Source organism: Mesoplodon bidens (genome assembly GCF_964165515.1).
Source record: "Mesoplodon bidens genome assembly, chromosome: 5".
NCBI classification, from domain to species: Eukaryota; Metazoa; Chordata; class Mammalia; order Artiodactyla; family Ziphiidae; genus Mesoplodon; species Mesoplodon bidens.
In genome coordinates this window covers 61,526,915-61,553,068 of record NC_138161.1, presented here as the reverse complement: position 1 = coordinate 61,553,068, position 26,154 = coordinate 61,526,915, and the positions used below count along the sequence as shown (strand labels likewise).

Here is a 26,154-nt window from a genome sequence, read left to right as displayed (position 1 = left end):
GTCCCTGTTTGTCATAATAAATACCTCAGCAGAATTTGGGCTGAGATAATCAGATTTTTAGATCTCACCTTGGGTTATGGAACTTAATCTGCATGTGTTCAGTTCTGGAATATGTAGAAAACACACATTCTGAGTTAGGAAAATTTTAATTCCCCACAGTGACATCGCCATCATAAATTACCACATTTGGGATTGTTAAAAACAGATGAGCCCATGCGTCAATAGAGACCAGTCTCCATTGCTGCGTCTCACTTTTCCCTTTCTTCTGAAGAGATGGAAATTGTCCTAACACTCAAATTAATATCCTTTGACTATGATAAAATCAATACAAGCATACAATTTTAAAACATAAGTCAGAGGGCCAACATAGGAGGGAAATGGAGAGAAAATGAAAGAAGGGATTTGCGCTTCATATGGTGTACTAGGACAAGGCTAATTCTTCACCCTCTTGTATTTGTAGCCTGGTAATACCTAGTTATCTATTTTATATTCTACAGCTATATATAAATCCTACATATAGATACATATGAAATCTGATGATTAAATTAGCAAGCTATACTAGTCACCTTGGCTAGCCCAGAATTTCCCTTTTTTATCCTTGACAGTCCCGCATCCCAGGAATCTCCTCAATCTCAGGCAAACCAAGGCAAATTAGTACCCTAATCATGATGGACACTCTCAAGGCATTTGACTTAATGGTTGTATTATATATTTCATCTTATATTTGAAAAGACTTTCATATTTAGTGAACAGACTGCCGTTAGGAACCCTTTTATTTTTTAAACATCCGTTTGCTAAAACATTTTACCTAACTGTAAGAGAGAGTTAAGAGGTGCAGATTTTCGTGCATTGAGTTTCTAGCACTTTGATCAGCAATATTCTGAAAAGTAGCAGTCTCATAGTAAATAATCAGAATCAGCTCTGATCCCCTGTGTTGTGGAAATAATTTTAGAGCTCAAGTCTTCCATAGAAACAGGGTAGGAATCCATATGTTACTTGGCATGATTTTCATCACCTAACTAACATCTGACAGTGACGTCAGACTGGCATTCTTTTATACTCACTGATTCCTGCCAGGACTTCGAGTTTCTTTATCCTTTGCTTTGGAATTTTTCTCCTTTTACAGCTAGATGCCATGCTAAGAACCGGCGATGCAAGATAGATAATACATGGTCCCTCACAATGAGTTTTGCAATCTAATCTACGAAGGGATAAAAGACTGCAAGAATGAATTTTATATATCATATGTCTAGCTGAGGCAAGTGCTTTATTCACTGAGATCAGTTAGCACTATCACAAACCTTAGACATAGAAGAGCAGCGCTTAAAATTCTGTTATTATATGTTTCACAGATCAGTTGGTGCACTTGTTTAATAAACATTTATTGGAACCCTACTATCTACTCAGAAATGTTCTGAACTTTTTGGACACAGAGAGCAGTTGTACTTGGTACTTTCACAATAAAAGGATGCCAAACTTCCCCTCCAGATTGGGAGTTCCTCAGGCACAAGATCGCCATGTCAGCATCCCATGCCAGTCTAAATCACCAGGGTCAGTTGGGCTGGGAAAACTATTCCCTTTATAGACTCAGAGATAGTATTTTTAATTAACTATCTTATTTGACTGTATTCTGAGAACAGTATTCTAAGACCTGAGCTGTAACATGTAAGTGGCCTGCGCAGTGAGATGGAAAGAACAGAGAGCTCTGGGACAATCTAGAGCAGCCACTACGTAATGCAGAACAAAGATTTTCTATTAAAGTTGATGTGACTGGGGTGAGATTGATAAGTACTGGAACATTTTAGCCATCCACTTATTCATTCAGTCACTTAAGATCTATCAACCACCTGTAATGTTTCAGGCATTATTCTAATTACGGGGAATATAGTAAGAAATTTAAAAAGTCCCCCCTAAAACTTACTTTGTAGTGAAAGGAGAGAGTGTCAATAATTAGGTAAGTGAAAATGTATCATTTTAAATAATGATAAGATCAGGCAAAAAAAAATAATGCAGGGTAAGGGGGTAGAAAATAGGGATAAGTAATAGAGAAAATGATGTTTGAAATAAGGTTAATAGGGAATGTCTCATTGAGCAGGAGACATTTGAGCAAAGATTTAAACAATGAGAAGGCGCTAAGCATGAGGTGATCAGGAAGAAGAGGATTTTAGGCAGAGGGAATAGATATTGTTAAGTAAGAACAACTTTAAATATTCCAGGAAGAGCATGGTAAAGACTGATGGAAAGTCATAAGAGGGGTTTTAAAAGGGTGTGAGATCTGATTTATAGATTAAAGAGCTCTCTGGCTACTCTGTGGAGGGGGCACGCATAGAGCAGGAAGACCAGTTAGGAGTTATTGTGGTAGCCGAGTATGAGACGGGCCATGGCAGTGGAGGGGAGGAAAAATGATTCAATTCTGAATAATTTGGCGGTAATTTGAAGGCAGTTGCTGAGGGGCTTGCTGTGGTGTAGATTAGAAAGAAACACATCAGGTGTGATGAGTCACAGGTGTTTGGCCTGAGCAACTGGATGAATGGCAATACCAGTAACCCCATGGAGTTGGGTGCTATGGGGATATGGAAGAAAGGGCAGATTTGGGGGCAGAGATAATTATGAGTTAATCTGGGGACATGTTGACTTTGAGATTCTTATCCAAGTGAAGAAACTGAGTAGGCAGTTAGATATATAACTTAGGAGCCCAGAGGAGGGATGAGGGCTGGAGATGCAAACCCTTTTTTTTTTTCATCTCTACATAAGCATTATTTTTAGAATGTAAGCCTATGGAATGCAAGGAATGGACAATGAGCAGTTTCTGGAGGTAAATGTGCACACCCTGTGTTATTTGATGATGAATATACAGGTGCTACTTTCATTTGTTCTGCTGTCTTTGGAACGTCCCGGATGTGTATAGCAAAGAGGTACCAACAAAACCATATGAACACTTCCTGAGGACACATATGGTTTATGAACTCACTGGGATGTAAGACAAACATAACTTATTGTTTCCATAATGATGTAAGACAGAGGTGAAAACACATTTTCTGTAGTTTACTAATGCGAGTGGAATTAGTGTGAGTTAGAAGGAGCGGTAAAACTTGAACCCAATTTTGGAACTGGGGGAACACTGAAACAGGCAGGAAGGAATAGGCAGGGCTTTCCAGATAGGGAGAAGTCAGGAGCAGATGTAGAAAGATATAAATTAACTTTCCTTTTAGGGGGAAGCAAGGATGGAGAACAAGGGGACTGGCTGGGCAGGAGCAGAATTTTTGTTTATGAATTTGAGGGAGATGAATTTATAATGGTTGAACTTACCCAGTCACATTGGCCCTCATCTCTAGAGTATTTCAGAATCACTTTTAGAGCTTAAAAATGTGGGTGCATGGGTATCACTTCTGGAAAATCTGATTCCATAGGTCTTGGAAGGGCTGTAGCATTTGTTTTTTTTCACGGGGAGCTTCTTCCAGAGCACACCTCCTCCCTAAAGCTGTGATTATTTGCTAGAGTTAATAGTCCTGCTGTACTCCTAGGTAGCACTGTCTCCAGTCACCGCGCTAGTGTGGGCTCTCATGCTGGCTCTTCTTGTTTCAGAATGTTTATTTCCTTACTTGCACAGAAGTTGAGGTTTGTAGCTTTCTCTGTCTTTAGTTTATGCTATGGGCATAAATTGTGGTTTTATTTTCTCTCCTTGTTAATCTACATTACTTTTGGAAGATGTTTGGAGGGTTCAAATTTAGTTTGCTGCCATTACCCCATGGGAACCCAGAAGCCTACAAATTGATTTCAAGAGTAACTCCCTATCTTTGTAAGTGGTTGCTACACTTGGACCATGGATCTAAATTTATAATCCCACGGACCCTACATACAAACTTGTGATGCTTCACTTTAGCTATTTGAAATTGCCATGTTGAGATCAGAAACTCAGGTTTCAGAAAAGTCTGTGTTTTGAATTCTAATGAAGCCTCTAAGTTTGGCTGTCAGGTATTATTGTTATTGTTTTTATTATTTTATTTAAAGGAATAGAGACTCAGTTTCCTCAGGTGCTGAGGATATGTTTTTGAGATACACATGGCACAATAAAGAAATTCTAAGGAGAGGTTCTGGTGAGTTCATTCCAGATCCAGGGCTGCTCCAGGAACCTTTGTGGCACGAGTTCGTGGAACTTTACTATAGTAGACTAAATATCATGGCTTGGCATTTCTCTGCATTTCTGCCTAATTTTCCTTTAGTATTAATAGAATGTATATCCTTTTCCTGCCTTTTATAACTTGGAACCACCTGTGAGCTGTCACGGCTCCTCCATTTTCTTCCTACTTTATGGTCCCTTGCACAATCACCTATGGCTGGGTATGGGTGTGCAGGTGAATAAAAGCTGTGGAAGGGGTAGTATCTCTTACAAGGAGCTGTCAGTATGAGAAGTACAGGGATTATTACATCAAATAACACAGAGGAAATTAGACTGTATTGAACTAAGCTCCTCCTTTTTTGACCAAGCCTGTGATGATATTTTCTGAATGGCTGATTCTGTATGTTTCATTTATTCTCTATAGCATCAGCATCTATTAAACAATGTAGTACTGGTGAAATAAATGAAAGAGTTTGGAAATCCTAAAGGGCGTGTTATGCTGTGGTTCTAAATAATATAACTTAATGATATTAATTGCTGTTACAGAGCCTGAATTGAAAGAAAAATTTAGGACTTTAGGATAAATAGGTACAGCAGCTCTGTTCTAATTTTAAGATTAACTTACGGGCCATTGGGATTCTTTCTAAGGAGAAGCCTAAGATAAAAATCATAGGGCTATTAAAGATTTTGATTTAAGAAGTAAAGGCTCTATTATAACTACATAGTCTCAAACACTAAAAATTTTAGAAAGGAGCATATATTCTCTCTAAAAATAGGAGAGAGAAGACTACTACGGGCAAAATGCCTATAGAAAATAATGTTTTAGGACTTTAGGAAAGGAAGGTTGGTGTAGATTAATATTTTATGTAATATTTTGCTGTAAAATTAATTAGGGAAATGTTCAAAATAAACAAAAATTACTTAAAATTCCTCTGTCCAGAAACAATGAATTTTAGTGTTTTCATATATATTTTCCAGTCTTTCCATTATGTGTATACACATCTATCACTTCTTAAACAATATTTAACTTAGCAATACTTATTTATACAATAGATCAACCTTTACATATTATTGGTTAGTATGCCTTTTCATTTATTAATATACCAAAAACATTGCTTCATGTTACTAAGTAGTATTCAAAATATTATTTTTAATAGCTGCATAGTGTTCCAATATATGGATGTACTATCATTTATTTAATCAACCCTCTATCGTCAGACAAGGTTTCCAGTTTTCCAAAGCTGTGAGTAAACCATGGTAAGCACTCGCTTCTAAATCTTTGTGCAGATCTTAAATTATTTCCTTTAGATAAATTCCTAGATGTGAAATTTCTGGATCAAATAGCATTTATATCTTTTAAAGTTTTTCATGCATATTGCTAAGACAGTCTCCTGAGAGTTGTACCAATTTCATTCTGTCTGTGGTAACATCTTAAAGTTTCCTTCCAAAAGAAACTTGATTTAAAGATGTACCGGGCTTCCCTGGTGGCGCAGTGGTTGAGAGTCCGCCTGCCGATGCAGGGGACACGGGTTCGTGCCCCGGTCCAGGAAGATCCCACATGCTGCGGAGTGGCTGAGCCCGTGAGCCATGGCCGCTGAGCCTGTGCGTCCGGAGCCTGTGCTCCGCAACGGGAGAGGCCACAACACTGAGAGGCCCGCGTACAGCAAAAAAACAACAAAAAAACACTTTGCTAGGGGCTTCCCTGGTGGCGCAGTGGTTGAGAGTCCGCCTGCCGATGCAGGGGACACGGGTTCCTGCCCCGGTCTGGGAAGATCCCACATGCCGCGGAGCGGCTGGGCCCGTGAGCCATGGCTGCTGAGCCTGCGCGTCCGGAGCCTGTGCTCCGCAACGGGAGAGGCCACAACAATGAGAGGCCCGCGTTCCACAAAAAAATAAAAATAAAAAGTAAAAAAAATAAAAATAAAAATAAATAAAGATGTACCATTGCTCTTCTTTGAGTCCTATCTGGTCCACCAGTTATAGCAGACTCAATTTAACTCTTCCCTTAAGGTTATACCTAAACCTTTTTTAGATCATTTATGCTATAAATGAGACAGTTTAAAGAATATAATTTGACAGTGGGATTGGAATGTGTTCCTATTTTATGACTGCTCTGTACAAGTGTTCTGCTTACCCTGGATAAAAAACAGACAAAAAAAAAAAGAAGAAAGGAAAAGAAAAAAAAAACACCTCTTTATTTGGACTGATTGAGCACTCTAGGCACTGAACTGAACATGCAGGAGACATGAGTTCTGCCCACTGAACTGAACATGCAGGAGACCTGAGTCCTGCCCTCTGAGACCATACAACTCCGTGTACCATTATTCATAAGGCATTATACGAACTGTGGGCTTCTAGGACAATGCCCTATTGTTAAAGTGCTTGAACCATATGGTACAGGCAGACTACAGAATACTTGTGATCCACCCTTGCAGGTGGATTGTGTGGATAAGTCTTAATATTTGTGGAGTCTGAGAGAAGGAAAAGTGCGGCTATCTGTTTCAACTCTAGAATAATAGTAAAAACTCAAGGGGCTCCTGCAGTGGGAAATAGACATAAGTGGTAGACTAGAACTAGGTGATGGGTTGAGGAGAGAAAAACATCTACTTATTCCCATTTCTCCTACTGTGTCCCTTCCTACTTCCAAGGGAGTCTGTGCCACTGATAGGAGGCCAGGTTCCTCCATGTGATAGCTTGGGGTTTCTGAGGCTTTCGAAACTGCTTAGGGAAAGGGTGTGGTGTGGATAGTAAGACTATTTTCTTGTGAGGACAATGGGGCAATATTTGTAATTGGGTCTTTCATTAGTAATCAAAAAGGTTGTGGTGGACCTGGGCCCTCCTGTAGCGCTGGAGTTCTGGAGTGCAGTTTGTTCACTAGGCAAAGTGGTTTGATGGGGGATGGGCATTACTTGACAGAATTAAAGAAGTGAGAGTCTCTACCCCACTGTTTGGACCAAAAAGGCTTTCCCACAGTTACTTGGTTCGCTAAAAATGGCCTGAGTTAGAGGGACTGTTGTAACAGTGATATAAAAGTTCCAAAGAATCCTTCTGAATAGATATGCACACATTTAGAAAATGCATAATAAATGACATATAGTGAAAATGTAAACAAGCCATTTAATAACATTTGAATGCTTGATTCTGATCTCTTAATTAAAATGTGCATAAAAGAAAACAATAGTGGAACATCTGTGTGTGTTATTGGGATGGCAGGATTTATGCTGCACCCTGGGCTTTTTTGTTCACGTCTCAGTGTGCATGAACATGGGAGAGTTTCCTCTGTGAGGCACAGTTACCCGTTTGAGCCCCACAGAGTCTGTGTTCCCACCCACCTTCTCTTGGCTGTGGTTGTCTCCCCTTTCCTTTCCTCTTACATTAAGTACTGTATGGCTTGTTATCTGCTTAAATTAAACTACTCCCTTCATTTGATCTGAAAGCCACTCTTCACTCCACCCCTATAACCTGAAACCCTGACCTAACCCTGACTCAGCCCTGTTATCTCAGCAGACGTACACAGCATTACCTAATGTTTCTGGCCTCGGTGCATAATCTCAAAGAGCCTTGGGGAAAGCATGGCCCTTTGTATCTGTGACCTTGCAGCAGTTATTACTCAGCTGGACACTATGGGGTTTAAATGTTAAAGACAGAAATTCTACTCACTCCTGCTGGTGAATTTTTTTATTATAATTCATTTGGGGGATGTATCTCTGAGCTTCATTTTGCCCAATTGTTAAATGAGAGTACTAGCCATCACGAAAGTCGAGGGTTATTAAGTACTTTAAGATCTTCCAGTGAAAATGTTACTCCTTGAAATGCTTTTATTTCTATCATTACTTGGAACATACTTGATCACCAAAAAGTTTATCTTTGATTAAATGAACATAAAAAGTACCTCAGAAGAATTCTGTATCAGATCTACAATAGAAAGTCGCAGCCAAAAGGCCTTCTTAAACATATAATAATTAATATTTAAGGCCCCTCTTTATGAGGAGGACATTGCACTGGGACTATCTCTAATCCTCACAATGTTCCTGCAGAATAGGTGGTTTTATTCTTTATTCCACAGGTGATGAAACTGAGATTTAGGGCTGTTTAAGTGATGTGCCTAAATTTATATTGCTAATAAGTGGAAGAACTGGGATTCATACTCAAGTCAGTCTCTCTCTCAAGGTTATAATCTTTCCACAACATCAGACTCCCTTGTACAACAGCTCCCATTTCCTGTACACCACATCGAGATGCTGTTCTGAAAGAGTTAAGTGAAATGTACCCTGTTTGTGACAAATGTCTGAAACTTGTTTTTATAACTTGGATGTAATTCACAAATAAAGAGTAATTATCAATATGTCACAGATGAAGAGCTGCATATATGGATCAGTGTAATTTCTGTTCCTTGGCTTACGGATGCAGTATGCCCCAGGGAGTTTCACAAATCCACATGGCATCTCCTAGTACTGGGTTCTGTGTGAACTGAACAAAGTGTAGAACTCCTGTGTGTTGGGATAGCTCAGGACTGGTTACTAGCTGAGGAAATTTGTGTAAAATTACCTTACCATATGTAGACATAGTTTCTTTTCTGAATTTGTCCTAGACAGTTTGGTGGGGATGAAATACCAATTATTGGTGCTAGCTTTGTATTTGAGTATATGTATATGAGTGTTTGCTTTGGCAGTGTTGCCCCAGGAGAGGAGGAAGAGGGGGTGTGGTTCTTTCTTCCTTTTGCTATCTTCCCTTTGCTTGCTCCTGCCTCTATTTCCCATCTGATTCAATTGTATCAGTTTGCTGTGATCCTTTGATGAAAATGACATAAAATGTTCACAGACTAGAAGTTATTAAGACTTTAAATCACATAAGACTACTCGTGGGGTAATTTTTTCGGACGCAATTTTGCACATTTCAGCTTTCTAGTAGTGGATATGTGCTGCATACTGGGGATATGTAACTTATACCTGTTCCACCCTTCTTTACTTTCCTTAGTCTGAGAGAATTTCTGCTTTAGGCTTGTTATATATCCTGAAACAGACCAGTTATTAGATTTGTATGATGGTTAGGCTGTGGGCAGGAGGGGAGGTTCATAGGACATTGAGGTGTATATTAAGGAAAGCATTATGATCTAGTGGAAAAGACATGGGCCTCGGAGTATCATAGGAGTTCAGCTCTTTTGCTTACAAGCTGTGTCGCTTTGGGTGAGTTATTTAACCCACCAAGCCTCAGATTTTTTTATCTGTAAGATGGACATGAATAATAATACCTACTTTTTGAAGATATTGTGCAGATTAAATGAAATAGCACATTTAAACAGTTGGAACAGTGCCTGACCCTCAGTGAATGTTGGTTGCTTAGATTTCATGCAGCAACGAAAAGGTAAAGTAGAAAAGAGTGGAAATCAGAAGATGATACTCTGTTTGAGAAAAATGTTTTCATCACTTCAATTCAGCATAGCACAAGAGTGTCTAGAAGGCAGAGACTCGGGTTCTATTTCCAGCTCTGCCACTAAAAAGCTGTAAAATCTTTGCTCTTAGCCTCTCAGTGTCTCAGTTTCCTCGTCTTTAAAATGAATAAATCAGAATGAATGCTCTCTATTTAGTTATATAGTTTTGCCTTCTGAAGATTTTTCTTCTTCCCAGAGTAGTCTATGGCTGTTGCTCAGTGGTGTGTAAGCCTCAAAGGCCAACAGCCAAGTATTTAGACAGGCCTATTGTTGAGATATTCTTCTCCCTGTGAAACTATGTTTACATGTACATTTATGTTCTTTGTATATTTGTCATGTGTCTGAGTATTTATGCACCTGCATGCTTGTTGAAGTAAGCACACTAGCATACATTCATACATTTTTGTGGATATGTGTGTTTATATATAACCTATATATATACAGTATGTGTGTATATATATAAATATATGTCTGTGTGTATGAGAAACAGATGCACTGTAGGCAGATAAAGCAGATAAATATAGATCCAAATAGAAGCAAAGCATATAAATATAGACGTTATATAGAGTGAAAGCAAGCAGATCAGCACCATTTCATTATTGCTGGAAGTCTTTGTAATAAAAGAGGTGAAAATCAGTAACTGACATTGAAATTATTGATTGAATGACACTCAGATCAGAAGCCACGGTGTAAGGTAAGAAAATAACCTTTCTTACAGCTTTGAGGAGCAATTAGCAGGAAGATTTGTTACTTTTAATCATTTGATTTATGAAAGTTTTTAGATGCTATGTAGTGTGGTGTTTTTAAAAGTACAGATATATCACCTTTCCTAAAAATACTACCAGACAACAAAAAAATAATACATAAGAAAAGAACACCTGTTCCAATCCTGAGAAAGGACTTGACAAAGGTCCTCTTTATAGGTTGTGATTGGCAGCTCTTTCTTGTTTCTGGGTATGGACAGATGAGTTAATTTCATTCTATGTCATTTTTCACAAGCCCCCTGAAGTCTTCAAGGAAACCAACCTAAAGGAGATATTTTAAGCATAAGGCCAAAGTCAGCATTGTTAAGTTATTTTCGTGGGGATGCTTGTGACTGTGCTTAGTGAGTATGTTGTGTGAGTAAAACTGGGCTTCCATCTGTTACTTTCATGTCACTGTTTTCACCAGTCAAAATAACTGGTTGTGAGTTTTTGCTTTATTTTGTTTTGTTTTCGTGGGGAGGGTATTCTGAGTTATTTTTAGCAGGTTCGAGTTAACTGGGTAATTTTTTTTTAATGTTGCAAGTTATATCTTGATCATATGTTTAAATACCATATGAAAATAAGGAGTGCCTCCTCTTTCCCCCACATCTCACCTATTTCCCTCAACAGATCGTGTGTCTTCTTCAGTGTCATTATAAGAACATCCAGAGAAGCTAAATTTTGAAGAAAGTCCTTGAAATTGTGCAAATGCAAATCCTGCTTTTGCCTCACACCACAAAAGTGTCAGAGTCCTTGTCATCGCTTTTCCTGTTGATCAGTTTACTATTGCTTTTCCTTATAAGGATGGGAAATGGGGGCCCAGAAGGTGATCTAGTTCTCTTCTCTTTTGTGCTTCTTCTAAGCCAGAAGCTAGTGTTTCTTCCTGCTCTCAAACAAATTCAGACTTGAGGGAGAAAAGGAGGGAAGGACAGAGCAAGAAGGACTCATTAAAAGTTGAGGAATAAATTAGGGCTGCCTAAGAACTGTTAATTCTTCCTTTCACATCTGTTTGGCTGCTATTACTTTAAGTTCTTCACCAAACTATGATTTTAAAAATATATTAAGAAAAGTGTCCCAAAGGTCTTGAGAATAGTACATCTAACACACACATGCACACACACACACACACACAATAATACAGTTGTGAAAGATTCATTCCCAAAACCTGTATTATATGAAAAATGGAGTATATGCTCCATTTTATTATTTTGAACGAATGCTTCATTGCAATGTGTAAAGTTGGTAAACTCTATAGTACTTCAAAATGTAGACTTTTCAAAGCTGCTGTCATTTACTTAATGAGTGCTAATGTTATCTTCAACAAGTGTTTATTCATGAGCATTATAAAATGTCTACATATAAAAGATTCAGTATGGAAAAGTAAACTTTTGAAAAACAATCATTTGTCAAATTAACATTGTAAAACCCCTTTATCTTTACACACACACACACACACATTTTTTTAAAATTAATTTTTATTCGAGTATAGTTGCTTTACAATGTTGTGTTAGTTTCTGCTGTACAGCAAAGTGAATCAGTTATATGTACACATATATTCCCTCTTTTTTAGATTTCCTTCCCATTTAAGTCACAACAGAGCACTGAGTAGAGTTCCCTGTGCTATACAGCAGGTTCTCATTAGTTATCTGTTGTTGTTGTTTTTTAACATCTTTATTGGAGTATAATTGCTTTACAATAGTGTGTTAGTTTTTGCTTTATAACAAAGTGAATCAGCTATACATATATATACATCCCCATATCCCCTCCCTCTTGCATCTCCCTCCCACCCTCCCTATCCCACCCCTCTAGGTGGTCACAAAACACCGAGCTCACACACATTTCTTTTCTTTTCTTGTTCTTTGTTTCTTTCCTTTTCTCCTGGCCTAACATGTTCACTGTTTAGATTTTGTCAAGTACTTTACGGTAATTACCAGGAATTTTGGCAAGGAGAAAAAAATTGTAGACACACACACACACACACACACACAATGTAGACTTACAGCATTATGACTTATTTAGCTTAAGAAATATTTTAGGATTTAAATTTTGAGGAAAGTTATGTACATACACACACACACATGAACACACACATGCCTCTCCTTTTCTTATTCTTTGTTTCTTTCCTTTTCTCCTAGCTTAACATATTCATTGTTTAGATTTTGTCAAGCACTTTATAGCAATTACCAGAAACTTTAGCAAAGAGAAAAAAAATTGTATGTACACACACATACACACATATACATATACATATACAGATATATTCAATTGTTAATATACTAATCATCAGATTTTATATGCATTATATTTTTTACCTTTATCCAGTATAGATCTTTAAAGGAATTTTTAAAAACACTTAAATATCTGGTCTGATTTAAAGGTTCCTGGGAAATTGTGCGTTTCTTTACCTATGACAAGGAACGTTTTCCAACTATGCATTTGGAAAACAGGGATTTATCATAACCAAGAGCAAAGCAAAAATCTATTTGTCCTTAGGAGTCATTTATCCTTCCCACCCCCTACTTGAGGATTTTGGTGGTTCTCATCATTGGTTTAGAGAAATTTTTTTTTGGTTAGATGGCTTCATATTCTGCTCCTGGCTTTGTGGTACATTACGTGTGGGCCTGAGAGTCAAACATGTCCTTATCCTCCCCGGCACAACTTTTTAATTAGCTCTGTGTCCTTAAGCAAATTAGCTAAACAGCTCTGTAACTAGGTTGCTAATCTATGAAACTTAGGCCAATCTTACTTACTTCACAGGGGATTTGTATTAAATGGGATAATATCAGTGAAGGATGTAGCACATAATATGTACTCAATAAATGCTAGTTTCCTTCTGGCCTATTAATTTTAATTTATGTCTGGGACTTCCTCCTCCTATCCCTTCTCAACACTGTGGCACAGCATCATACTATAGACGTTATAACCAATACTAGAGACATAGGAGCAAGGAGTTTTTTTAATTATTGATTGTCTTACAGCTACCCTGGGTAGCTTATGAGGAAAGAGATCTAAGGAAAGCACCAGGAATTTCTGCCTCCTGTAATTGTAATGTTTTCTAGTTAACAAATGGGAGACTTCACCAAGCTCCTGCCAAAATCCTATTCACATCAGTAAAGTGGAATGAAATATCTATCCAAGTGATGTACATTAAGCCTTTTAAAATAATAGAACATCTGTTTTTTGCCCATTCATATACCAATTTCATGTCCTTCATTCCACAGTGGATGTTGCTTAGTTTAACTCACTGTAGATTAGGCTCCTTGATTAGTACCTACTCCTTTTTAGGGAGAGGCGTGCGGTCAGAATCCAGATGTCATTGAAATGGCTGAATAGTTGCTGTACATGTTCTTTGTTAAGGAATAAGGAGGAGAAAAAAAAAAAAAACCCTCCCACTCTAAGATATCTAGAGCTGCATTTCAGCCTGGAGCTGATCATTTTAGCTGAATTGTAAACCCCATAAGAGTTAAGCTTTATAAGGGAAACAATGACACAACCTAAATGATTCTGGCAGCAATGTCACTGTTACACAGAGACCTTTCTCAGGTCCAAGTTCTCTTTGAACCCCCTCAGACTCCACTTTCTGTGTAACTACAAATTTAGTATGCAGCTTTCTGTCTTTTTTTGGCATTGAGAGTTTGGCCAGTATCATTAAACCACGTTAAGCCACTAGGATTTCTCTGGATCTCCTCCTGCTTTGCCACAATCAGTCTCAAAATAGTTGTGACTGTGGAATGGAGAGAAAGAAAAGGAAGCAAAAAGGTGACCTGGTGTAGTAGAAAAATGAGTGGTCGGGTCTGGAGATTGCGAGCCTTTGCTCTCTATCTTAGATGAGATTCCTTGTAACACTAGGCCCCAGTCTCCTCTCCAGCAGTGCAGAGGTCTAGACAGCTGTATCACAGGCAAAGCCTCTAGCTATAGTTTACCCTCAGGTTGTCAGTATCTTGTTGCAGTTTAAAAAAAACTTACCAAATTGTATACCAAAGATTACTGTATGGTACTAAATTCAAACTTGTTCTTCCTTTATGATTTCTGAGGATCTCAAAACACATGAACAGAAAAGAAATGATTTTTATGAGGAAGAGTAATAAATACAAGTTGGAGAAACAGATGAAAAGTGATAAAAGGGAAGAATTTGAAGTTAGATATGGGGATAAATGAGAGAATCAGAGTAGAAAAGACAATCCAAAGATCTAAAGAATAAAAGGAGGAAGAAAAAGAAGAGGAAGAGGAGACTCAGATTAAAGATGGAAAATTAAGTATAAGATAGCTTTGAGGTGAACATTTTACATTATGTAAGCAGTCCAAATCTTAATAAAAAATCTTTTGAAATCTCTCTTTATAGCATTTAAAATAAGATTCACTCTGTGCAACTTTGACTTATTCTATGCTTTGGAGAAATGAACTGTGAGCTTTAGGTACTAGTCCCAGATCTGTCTCAGAATATATACCCCTGAGAAAATTACCTTCTGAGCTTCAGAATCTTCACATATAAAATGAGGGGGCCAGGCACATTCTTATCCACTTTTAAGAATCCATGAAATGAAACAGCACATGGTATGATCTTGTTGACCTACTGCCAGATGCTTATTGAAGGAAATTGCTGAATTAGATTAGATTATACTAATGATCAAAGTTAAAAAGAAAAAAAAAGTTTGGAAGTTTTTACTGATATGTGCATGCTTAGTCCTGGATGAGTTAACAAGATGGTAGCCCCACTTTATAAAAAGTACTATGGCTACCATTGCCAAACACACTTTTAGTTAAATCTTCAACTGGAATTTTTGAGAGATTATACTTTCAATTCTTTCTCTTAAGGTCTTATTCTCCAATTAGCTGAAAGGTGGCACTTCTGACTTTCTAATCCAGAAATTTAAAACTCCTGTTTCACCAAGAAAATGGAAATCAGTACATTCTTGGTTGCCCTTCTATTAATTTAAATTTGCATAACCTAATCAAAACTCAACCTGCCTTGCCCTTCAACAAAATGCTGTATTCTCTCCCATTACTAAATGGCTATATTCTTCTTCTAGTATTTTTTAAAACATGAATTATGTTGCTATCCCATGACTTTTCCTTTAGAATGTGCCCATGGAAATTAAAATGGACTTTTCTGTGCTCAAGTCTGAAATGAAAAATAGTCCAAAGGGATGGTGGAAATGAACACAAAACTTTGCTGATATTACCAGTATTATAATTTTGTTAAGTTTTTTTTCAAATAAATGGAACTAAAGTGAACTGATCCCCAAATAACTGTTTGACACTTTATCTACGTCATTATTTTGTGTCTACAGCCGAAGCACAGCCTAAGATTTCCTGTAAAACATTGGAATATATTTTCTGAGGCTTTTCTAGTATGCTTTCCCTACAGAGATGTTTCTCCCATAATCATTTTACTGTTTCAACAAATATTGCTGAGCACAGAGAATGTACCAAGCACTGTGCTAGATGCTAGGTATAAACTGTGTGCACATGGCCATCCCTCATTAAAGCATCCTTGAAAAATGGATGGAGTAGGCATCTGTTTATTATTTTCTAAGCTGAAATGGATGAAAAGAGAAGATCACTGGATGATCAGAAATGAAACACCACACTCTTGTTCTTTCCTTTAGATGAGCTCCTGTGATTTTTTTTCTAGTCACCATTTACAAATGCAGATTCAATAAGGGTACAAGCTCCCTGCCTTGCTCTCTAGCTGGCTGCTAATAAAGAGAACTTCTATTTCTCTTTCTCACTTTAGTGATTGTCCTCAGCCATAGGAGGGCACTCAGGTACAGGACGGTCCTGTGCCTAGAAAGAGAATCAACTTCACCCTTACTTTCTGGCCTCAGCCTTGGGAACTCATTGTATGGCATGGGAAGTACCAGGCAGCCTCAGAGGACTGGAGATGTCTGTAGTCATCCAGATCAAAAGTTAAATTTTAAGTGTGCTCCATAAGTACAATATAAGAAATTATTTAAATTTCCTTTACAAGCATGTTCATCAGTTTAGAATCTTTTCTCATTGCCCATTTCTCTGTCATTGTCCTATATTGGGCTGTTCTGTTTAGCAAAATAATGTGTGGCATATCTTCTTCCAAAGTAAAATAGTGATCTATTCAAAGATTTCTAAGTGCATTCTTCATGCATTTTTAAAGAAGATGGGTAAAATTGAATATATTTCTCTTTGCCCTGATGATATCCCTGTGTGTCTTTCAAATAATATTTGCTACTAAGTAAACTAGTTGGACCATATCATTGGCTATCACAGATACAGATTCCCAAAGGCATCAAGAGAATGACAAATAGGTGCATGTGGAGAAGTCTGACAGTTTAGTGGAATTGCTTTCAAGTAATTTGACACATTAGTACTTTCAAACACTCACCTGCCAGTAATCCTCATTAGGAATAAGACTGGAATATTGGGGTCACTAGCTCAAATCTGTTTTTCTGAGACCTGAACAATAACGGAAAGTCAGAGCTACAGGGAATAAGAATGAAACTATTCCAGACATTAGAATTGTTTCTCTAAATGAGCTCTTTCTCTCTCCCCTCTGTTCGGTCCTCCTCTTTTCTCTCCCTGTTTTTCTCTTTCTCTTTTTTCCTCCCTCCCCTCCTGCTCCTTTCTTTTTAGTGTTCTGAATTCATTAGATGGCATAGTGTAAATCAATAGTAAACGCTAACCGCCTACTCTGTACTCAGTTACACAACATCACATAACCGGTACACAGAGACAAAAAGGGAAAAAGCACACACAGCCTTTACATTCAAAAGCTCTTGCATAATTTTACTTTTCCACAGCCAAAAAGAAAAAAAAGGAAATAACAGATGGGGAAAACTTACACTTTTTTTTCCCTTTTCTCAGACTGTTGAGAAGGGAGTTAGCTAACATTCACAACCATTTCTAGTTGCCCTGGGCTGCAGCAAAGCATCCCATAATTGTCAGTGTCTTAACTGGCTTTAAAACAAGATTTTGTGACCCTCCATGATGTGGTAAATTTTCCAGGTAATATAAGACTAAAATTATTCTGAGGTGTTTAATGCTTTTTTACTTATTTTGTGAAAAATCAACAACATTTAAAATATGAAGTGAATTTTAAAATAGAAAGGATAAGGAAGATAGCTGTGTGTGTGTGTATGTGTGTGTTTTCATTTGAAATGTATCCTGATGTAATATTTATGTAAAAAGCTGGTTATATAAACCCTGTCTTTCTCTTGCTTTTTACTTTGGGAGCTGTATAAAGCTCTACTGTTTTTTTCTCATGACAAAGTACATTCAAACCCCAAAGTCTTAAGGAAAGAGAAAACATCTAGATGCTACAGCAGAGACACTTAATTCAAACTCCCTATAGAATTCACCCTTTGAACAACAGTTTCATTTACGAACCTGTAGTCTCTGGAATTCTCATTTAAAACTTTCTCTCACACTATTCCCTGGAACACCTTTGGATTCATTGTACTGCCTTTAAGTCTCAAACATATTATAAAAGTATTCTTTTTTCCTCTTTCTCTTTTTGTAGCTCTTTGCTTCTTTCCCACACCCACTACTTTTTCATTGGAGTAACTCCCTTCCCAGATGGGAACACAGTGAGATTTGTCTAAGGTTTATCAGTCTTCCTTCCCTGTTATGATATTTTGTTTCACTTAACTGACTGATGTCCTCTGGCTACCGGGCATTTTTCTGATGAGGGAGGTTGGAGGGCTTTGGGAGTTTGTCTGTTCTTCCCTTTTAGTTTCTGCCTATCAAATGGTTTTAAAATGGATACAAAATGCTAGAGAGCACAGCATTAGGAATTGTGAGGTTTCTGCTAGAGGAAAGTGAGATCACATGTGTGAGAGGTAGTGTGGTGGTAGGTCTGAGTGTTCTTAATACAATAAGGAAAGGTAAAAGTAGGCAGGAGAGAGGATGGATCTGAGTAGGAACTGCTAAGGTTCATCTCTGTGTATTTGGGATCAGTATCATTCCTTTAGGTCACACTTTACTTCTGGATGGTAAGGCCATATGAAATTGGTTCATTTAATTTTACTAAAGGTAGGAAGTGAGTTTTTCCTTACTTTTTATAAAAGATTCAGGCTATTTCCTAGTTTGTTTAACTTTCTCTTATGTGTTAGCTATTGAATTTGGGATTCCATTTGTATGGAAAAATCTGGTGCATAAAGATAAAAATCAAAGCCAGGAGAGTTTTGTCTGGTTTTTCAGGTTTCATTGCCTGAATATGTGGCTCTGTGTTGTAACAACTGAATGATCAAGATCACTGCGGTTGTCATATCTCTGTATGTATGATGACATGGGGACATCTTTTGTTGTCTTAATATGAATAATGACTAAGCTAGCATACATTATTAAAGTATTTTGTAAATATGTCCCCTTTCAGCTTCTTTTTTCCTTGAAAGAATCTATAGCTCAGGTAGATATGTTTGTGGAATATAATGAAAATTGGTCACAATATTCTAGTCTTTAAGCAGGATATTCACACATATATTCATGCATATATTTTTTCTGTGTCCCTCTTCAAATTTTTTTAACTTTTTTATTGGCATATAAGTTGATTTACAATGTTGTGTTAGTTTCACGTGTACAGCAAAGTGATTCAGTTATATATATATATATATATATATATATATATGTATCTATTCTTTTTAACATTCTTTCCCTTATAGGTCATTAAAAAATATTGAGTATAGTTCCCTGTGCTATACAGTAGGTCCTTGTTGGTTATCTATTTTATATACAGTAGTGTGTATATGTTAATCCCAAACTCCTAATGTATCCTTCCCCCCTTTTCCCCTTTGGTAACCATAAGTTTGATTTCTCCTTTTTTCTCCCTAATACATTTGTTTATTTTATTTATTTATTTTTGGCTGCGTCAGGTCTTCGTTGCTGTGGGCGAGATTTCTCTAGTTGCAGTGAGTGGGGGCTACTCTTCGTTGCGGTGCGTGGGCTTCTCATTGCGGTGGCTTCTCTTGTTGCGGAGCACGGGCTCTAGGCGCACGGGCTTCAGTAGTTGTGGCACACGAGCTTCAGTAGTTGTGGCGTGGAGGCTCTAGAGCACAGGCTCAGTAGTTGTGGCGCACGGGCTTAGTTACTCCACTGCATGTGGGATCTTCCCGGACCAGGGCTCGAACCTGTGTCCCCTGCATTGGCAGGTGGATTCTTAAACGCTGTGCTACCAGGGAAGCCCCATAAGTTTGTTTTATATGTCTGTGGGTCTATTTCTATTTTGTATATAAACTCATCTGTATCATTTTTTTTTTTTTAGATTCTACATATAAGTGATATTGTATATTTGTCTTTCTCAGTCTGGCTTACTTTACTTGGTAAAATAATCTCTAGGTCCATCCGTGTTGCTGCAAAAGGCATTATTTCATTCTTTTTATGGCTGAGTAATATTCTGTTGTATAAATATACCATATCTTCTTTATCCATTCATCTGTCGACAGACGTTTAGGTTGCTTCCATGTCTTGGCTATTGTAAATAGTGCTGCATTGAACATTGGGATGCATGTATCTTTTTGAATTATGGTTTTCTCAGTTATAGCTGAGTGTGGGTTCCAATAGGCAGTTTTGTATGTGTGTACCTGATTATCAAAATGAATTCTACACCATGTAAAATGTTTCTTTATAATGTAATTGTAACATGGTTAATCATCTGTAGCCAAGCACTTAACTTTGGTGTGTAGTTCTGTATACAGGGAATCATTTAGAATACCCTGCTTTTCAAATGGGTTTGCTTGGATTTAAAAGAAAACTTAGACCTCTATAGAGGAGCATTTTCTTGATTGTCAAAAATAGTTGGAGCCATCTGGTTATCAAAGAAGTAGAGGAAAACATCTTTGAGTAAAACATCTTTGGACTTTTTTTCCTGCCTCAGTTTATCAGAATATCTTCCAACTCCATCTCGGTGAGTTTTTTTGCACTCTCTGAACCATACTCAGGGCAGAATTGACCTTTCAATGCCCAATGAATGCCAGCCGATTCTATTCAGCCCCCTTTTTCGGTTGTGACCACATCACAGAGAACATGTAGCCTACTTCTAGTTTTTCTTCTGCAATATGGCATCCAGGTTTAAGAAGGGCTGGCAGGCCCAAACTTTCTGTTCCCAGGGTGTTCAAGAATCTAGGGGAAAATTTAAACATTTTCTAATTTTTCAGAAGTACTTCACAACTCTTTTAACCTGGCTTCTCATTTCTATTGGCACAATAGATATTTTTAAATGTTGCAATAACCTCAGTCACTGACTTACCTTTTCAAGAAGAATCACTCTAGTTGTGCCTGGCACATAGTATCTGCTTCATGGATATGTTTTGGGGAGCTGCGGTGGCTGTTCCCTCTTAGTACTTATGCAGGTAAGCAGTAAGCAATGTGAGTAATAAAGGGGTAAGATGAAACCAGATGCAGCACTCCAAGCTTCAGCAAGGGGCGACCACCCCATTTTATAAGAAAACCCATATTATCCTGTCTCTGTCTTTAGAAGGAAATTTTATATCTTTCCTAGAGGTCCTTTGTAATGGTGAGTGCTGCACAGACCATTGGATCATTTAAAAACCATAATTTTGAGCAAGGTACTTTGGTAATCCTGGTTAAGTTTCATATGCAAATGTGTTAGGGATATAACAATTCTGGGTCTCAAATATACTCCTCTTACACTCTGCCACAGGGTCCTTTGAATCTTGGCTTTTCTTATTTTCTCTAGGCAATTATTTTTTAGACTTCTTTTATTTATACAGGTCCTAGGATGATGACAGCAGACACATTTTATATAGAATTTTTCTTTTATATATTGTTTCATTACTTTTAGCTACAGTAATTCTTGATCTTGCTAAATCAATTTTGGCTTAAGTTATTATGCTGGCTATTTTCAAGGCCTCATTCTGGTGTTGACATTGGGGGTGGGAGGTGATCTCTGGTAAAGCCACCTATGGCGTCTCCATTATAAAAGCAGTGAAAAGACATGTGTGTGGAATTATTGGTAGACTTCTGCTTGTTAGGGAAGCAGTTTTTAAAATGCAGATTATATAATATTTGGGGATTTTGTTGCTTCACAGCAGAAGCTTTTTAAATGTTAATTTGGGGTTTGTTTTGTTGTTCTGTGACTTAGCATAAAAGGTTTTGGTTTTGAAAGGTTTCAGTTCACTCATTCCGGTTGTCTTACAGGACTTGGAATATAACACTATACACTTATTTATACTCATGAAAGAGGATAAGGCCAGTAACTCACAACTCATGAAACCAGGGGTAAATAATCCATAGCTTGTTCTACCACTATTGCCACAATATTTATATCCAGAACACAAGTAACAAACAACCCCAAACAAGGAGAAACCAGTTTGTTTTTATTTACAAAATGTTTAATCAAAAGTACAGTAAAGTTCAAATGGAGCTGCAAATCCTGGTGGTTCACAATAGTTTGATTTATTTTTTTAAACAGACCACAGATAATTAACCATAAAACATAACTTTCTCAACACAAGTTACAGTGAATTACAGAAATAGGCAGCAAGTCATTCACAACTGGTTGCAACTGGTTAGAGCCTTAAAGTTAAGCACACAGGCAGCTACAGAAGCACTTTCTCAGGGCACGGTTGTATTTTCATTCCCAAAGGGGAGCATCCTTTACTTTTTATATAGTATCAGTGTGTCAGTGGCCTGAGTGAAAAGTAAATGGGGTTATTTTCTATGATTGTCATAGATTTATTAAATACCTAGCAGCAACGGTGCTCTTTTCATTTCAGAATGTTTCACCATCACTAACTGGATTTTCCTCGTGACGTTGCCATCTGGTAAGCAACTTTCATCATCTCTAAATGGCAGTCCAAAATACTGAGGTACAAAGAAGCCAAGTATATTTCTCCCAACCTCAGAAAGACTTAAACCTAAAGCTGTGGTGAGTCCACCACCTCAAGTACTAAATTTGAACAGAACGTATTTTGACATTGGTGAAGGGTACCTATTTCATATCCTATCTGTTCATTTGAAATACCATCATTTAGAATGATAAGAAACATGATCTTGAGAACCTGTTGTCACAGAGTTCAACAAATGGTTTACAGTGATTTTGCTACCCTGGGGTAGAAGTATTCAGAGGACACCTGAGTGGACAGAGAAGGTGATTTGGTGAAGTTGGGCACTGATGTTTCCATGTGGAACACTGGATGTTTTGGCATTATGCAAACAAAACCCTCCAAACATATTCTGTGATGCTTTGAACTACATGTTATTATTCGATGATACGCTACACATTTGAGGTGCATTTACTTCATGTGGATCAGTCTTAAAATCAGACATGACTGCTCTTGTGTGTATGCACAAACAAAGGGGACGTGGACAACCCTCACCACTACCACCAACATTACCAATTAAGTAAGAGGACCAACACCAGGGCTTCAAGCTAGCCTAGGTTTGAAACTTTGAGGTCTATGAGTCTTTTAGTGAGAATTGGTAAAGTTTCAAAATTCAAAGTTTCTAGAATTCTTGAGAGTTCAGTGACTGGGAGGAGAGTGCAGGTCAGGACTGAGGGTATATTGGTAGAACATCATCAAGTCGGAGCTTGAAAGAGTTGAGTTTGCTAGAGATTGGCCTGCATAGAAATGCACTGGCAGATATACCAGAGAGGGGAGGAGTAAAGGGGTGACTTACCTGGCATCTGAATATATTCTCCCTTGCTCTAGCCAGGCCTATTTAGTCATGAGCATCGTATTCATCCAAACTTTTAGCAGCTAAACTCTTGACTTCACTTTATATGAATTTGCATAAAATGAGGAAAGTAATCTCTTGGGGTAATAAAGATAGCTTTCTAGCAGAGACTTTTCATATCCATTACACATAATCCACAGTTGTCTACTGTATTTTTGCTTCTAATTCTGTTGTACGTCTATCTGTCTTTCTGAATGTACCCATCTTGCCAGCAAAGGGCACAAGCCTTTAGATTGTAACTCACTACTCCCACTCCCAAGCTTTACTCGTTATACTGCCCCAAAAGAAAGAGTGAGAATGTTAAGAACTCAAGGGACAGGCTCATTTGGTAATTTTTATTTGTCATTCCCTGCATTCATTGCGAAATGATCTCATCACAAAATGGCCTGAATTTCACACTCTTTCTGGCTTGCAAAGAAGCCAGTTCCTCCCCTATTTCTATCCAACACACAGAAAGCTCTTTATGTTTCTACAATCAGATAAAATCTGTATTGACATTTCTTTTCCTGTGGGTGTATTTCACTTCTAGGTATGAAGATTTAAACTATCAGGGCAATGCTGTGTGTTTGTAGTTTCTCTGTTTTAGTAAATAAAAAGCTCCTTGGGAAAGGAGAGCACATCTTATCCACTAATTAATAAATATTTATTTTCATTTAAAAATGATACATGCTTATTAAAAATAATTTGGAAAAACACATTGGAGTAAAATGAAGAAAAATTAAAGTAATTATTTCTGTAATTTAAATCCAACCATTAATAACCATTTGATATATTTCTTTACGCTCATTTTCCCCTGAGGATATATTTTTTAAAACATGCTGTAATCATGCTTTCCATATAATTTTATGTCCTGCTTTCAAAATTTAACCTCAGAATTCTACATTTAATTACATAGTCCTTATAAACATCATTTTAAATAAATATATACTATTTCTGAAGAGGAATAGCTTACTTAACCTAAATGTCCAAGAAGAGTATTTTTTTTAACTTTTTGTTTCCATAATCTTACATATAAAAAGTAAATGAATCAGTCAGTAAATAATGAGTAAATGAATGAAAGTTCAAATCAGTATAAATTTTAAAAATTTTTATTATGAAAAATTTAAAATACATGAATGTAGGCAGATCACTACAATGAACCCCCAGGTACCCATAACCCAGCTTGCACAGTGATTAACTCATGGTCTATTGTTTTCCCGTGCTACCACCATGTTATTCTGAAACAAACCCCAGTCATTATAGCATTTTAGTCCATCAATATTTCAGGCCCATCAGAACTTTTTACATTTTAATGTTAAAAACATTCAGATGAATAGTTCTAATCATTGTGTAAAGGAGTAGTTTTCTTCTGAGTGTGCTGTCATCACATTTTCTAAAATGTAACAATTGATCATAAAATCTCATCAGTGTGTTTCATAACATTCTTAGGCACATCTGTAAGCCAAAGGACAATTTGGTTGACTAGAGAGACATTTTACAGATTTGGCTAGGTTTCTTGGATGAATTTTTTTTTTTTTTGGTATTTTTTTTTACTTGACTCAAACTTAGGATGATAATTTCCATGCCAGATTGATGCAGCATTAATTATACTCATTATTGGATATATGCTGTGTTATATACAATTCCATATTTGAGGTGAAAGGAAAACATAGCCTTCTAACTACTCAGAAGTCCAGCATGGCTGCAGCCAACCCATCCTAGATAAATATGGTGAAAATACTTAAACCAAATGTAACACTGGATTTAAATGTTTATAGTTTTTTAAGATTTATTGGCAGAAACGGAAGGTTTCTTCTTAAGGAGGTACTTAGGAAGTCTGAAAAGGGAGGAATTATCCATTAATAGTCTGAATAATTTTTCAGAAAAGCACTGTTTGGGGAAGTGGGCGTGGAGGGAGATGGTGCCTTGCAGAACAAAGGGCACTCACTGCCTGTGTGCCTGTGTGTGTTACGCAGTTTATCCTGAGACTATATAAAGAACCTTCTGTGAGTCAGTTTCCCATGGCTAGACCACCTCATTTATACCCAGAGCCACAAGGAGGAATGCTTCATGCAAGTAGGTTGTCTGCAGAAGACCAGTAGTGAAGGTTTTATCCTTCCTGGCTGTCTTTGACCTGCAGGTCAGTGACTGTTCCAACAGGTGTGTTCCACTCGTCAGAGATTCAGGATGTGAGTAACTGCGTAACGTCCTGCATCAGTATAAACTGGATTTATGTGTTACTCACGTCTATTTAATCTTAAGAGCACATTTTCCATTGGCCTCGAAAGTGAGTAGCTAGAATATTGATGTGCCTAACCCTTGGGGAAGGAAAAAAAAAAGAGCTTCCCCACTGCACTAAATTTCTAGAAAAATATGAGAGTTTACAGTATGGACACATACAAAATATTTTCAAACAAAGTTGGTGGAGGAAAGCACATGGAAAAGAAAGAAAGAAAAGAAATAACATAAGCAATAAACTATCCCAAGCAAACAGAAAGCATCTGTAAAAATTGCCAGACTGGATGGTGTAAACAGTACAAACTATTTTTTTCTTTCCATCTCATTTCTTTTTCCCCTCAGTCTTCTGATCATTTCTATTTCTCTTTATCCTGGCCTGGCATTGCCATCGTTAAAATGTCCTCAAAAGGTCAGGAATGTATCTGACAGCTTGGCATTGAAGCAGGCATTCCAAGTAAAGATAGGTAAGAGCTAGCTACTATACTATTTTAAAGCTGCAAGGATATTTTACCATAACCCATAATACCCATATTTTAAAACAGTTAACCTTCTCATCATTATTTTAAGATTGATGCTGACAACACAACAACTGAAATAAAGGTGTAAGTCTTCACTTTTTCCTGCATCCTCTTCTTACATGTGGTGTTGGATTATGTGGCTCATGTCATATAAACCTAGAATATAAAGTGACTTTTATAGAGAAGAGTAAGTTTACCAATAGTTCTTTCTAACTAAAGTATTATTGATTATGCCCAAGTGAACCTTAAATGTCTCATCACAACAACAGCTATTATTATTATTGTTATTATTATTATTACTACTACTACTACTACTATGATTAATGATCGTGTTCACTTCTTGGTGTATATGTGTGGCATTTTCTTATGCTTGGCCTTTGGCTCTGGTGTTTGTTCAACTGTTACATTTGCTATAAAACAGCACTTCTTGGAATAAAGTAGTATTCCATATCCTCT

At 37.3% G+C, this 26,154-nt stretch overlaps 1 protein-coding gene across 10 annotated transcripts in view; it reads left to right on the top strand.

Annotated features, from left to right (window-relative positions):
* The window catches only part of ZBTB20 (zinc finger and BTB domain containing 20), an 830,948-nt gene that overhangs the window by 427,215 nt on the left and 377,579 nt on the right, over positions 1-26,154 (top strand). For 9 of the 10 annotated variants that reach the window (XM_081234533.1, XM_081234531.1, XM_081234534.1 and 6 more), the window contains one exon: positions 22,003-22,050. The exons of the other annotated variant lie outside the window; for it this stretch is intronic. The gene's annotated coding sequence lies outside the window, so the exon portion shown is untranslated. The remainder of the gene's footprint in view (positions 1-22,002; positions 22,051-26,154) is intronic. 10 annotated transcript variants of the gene reach the window in all.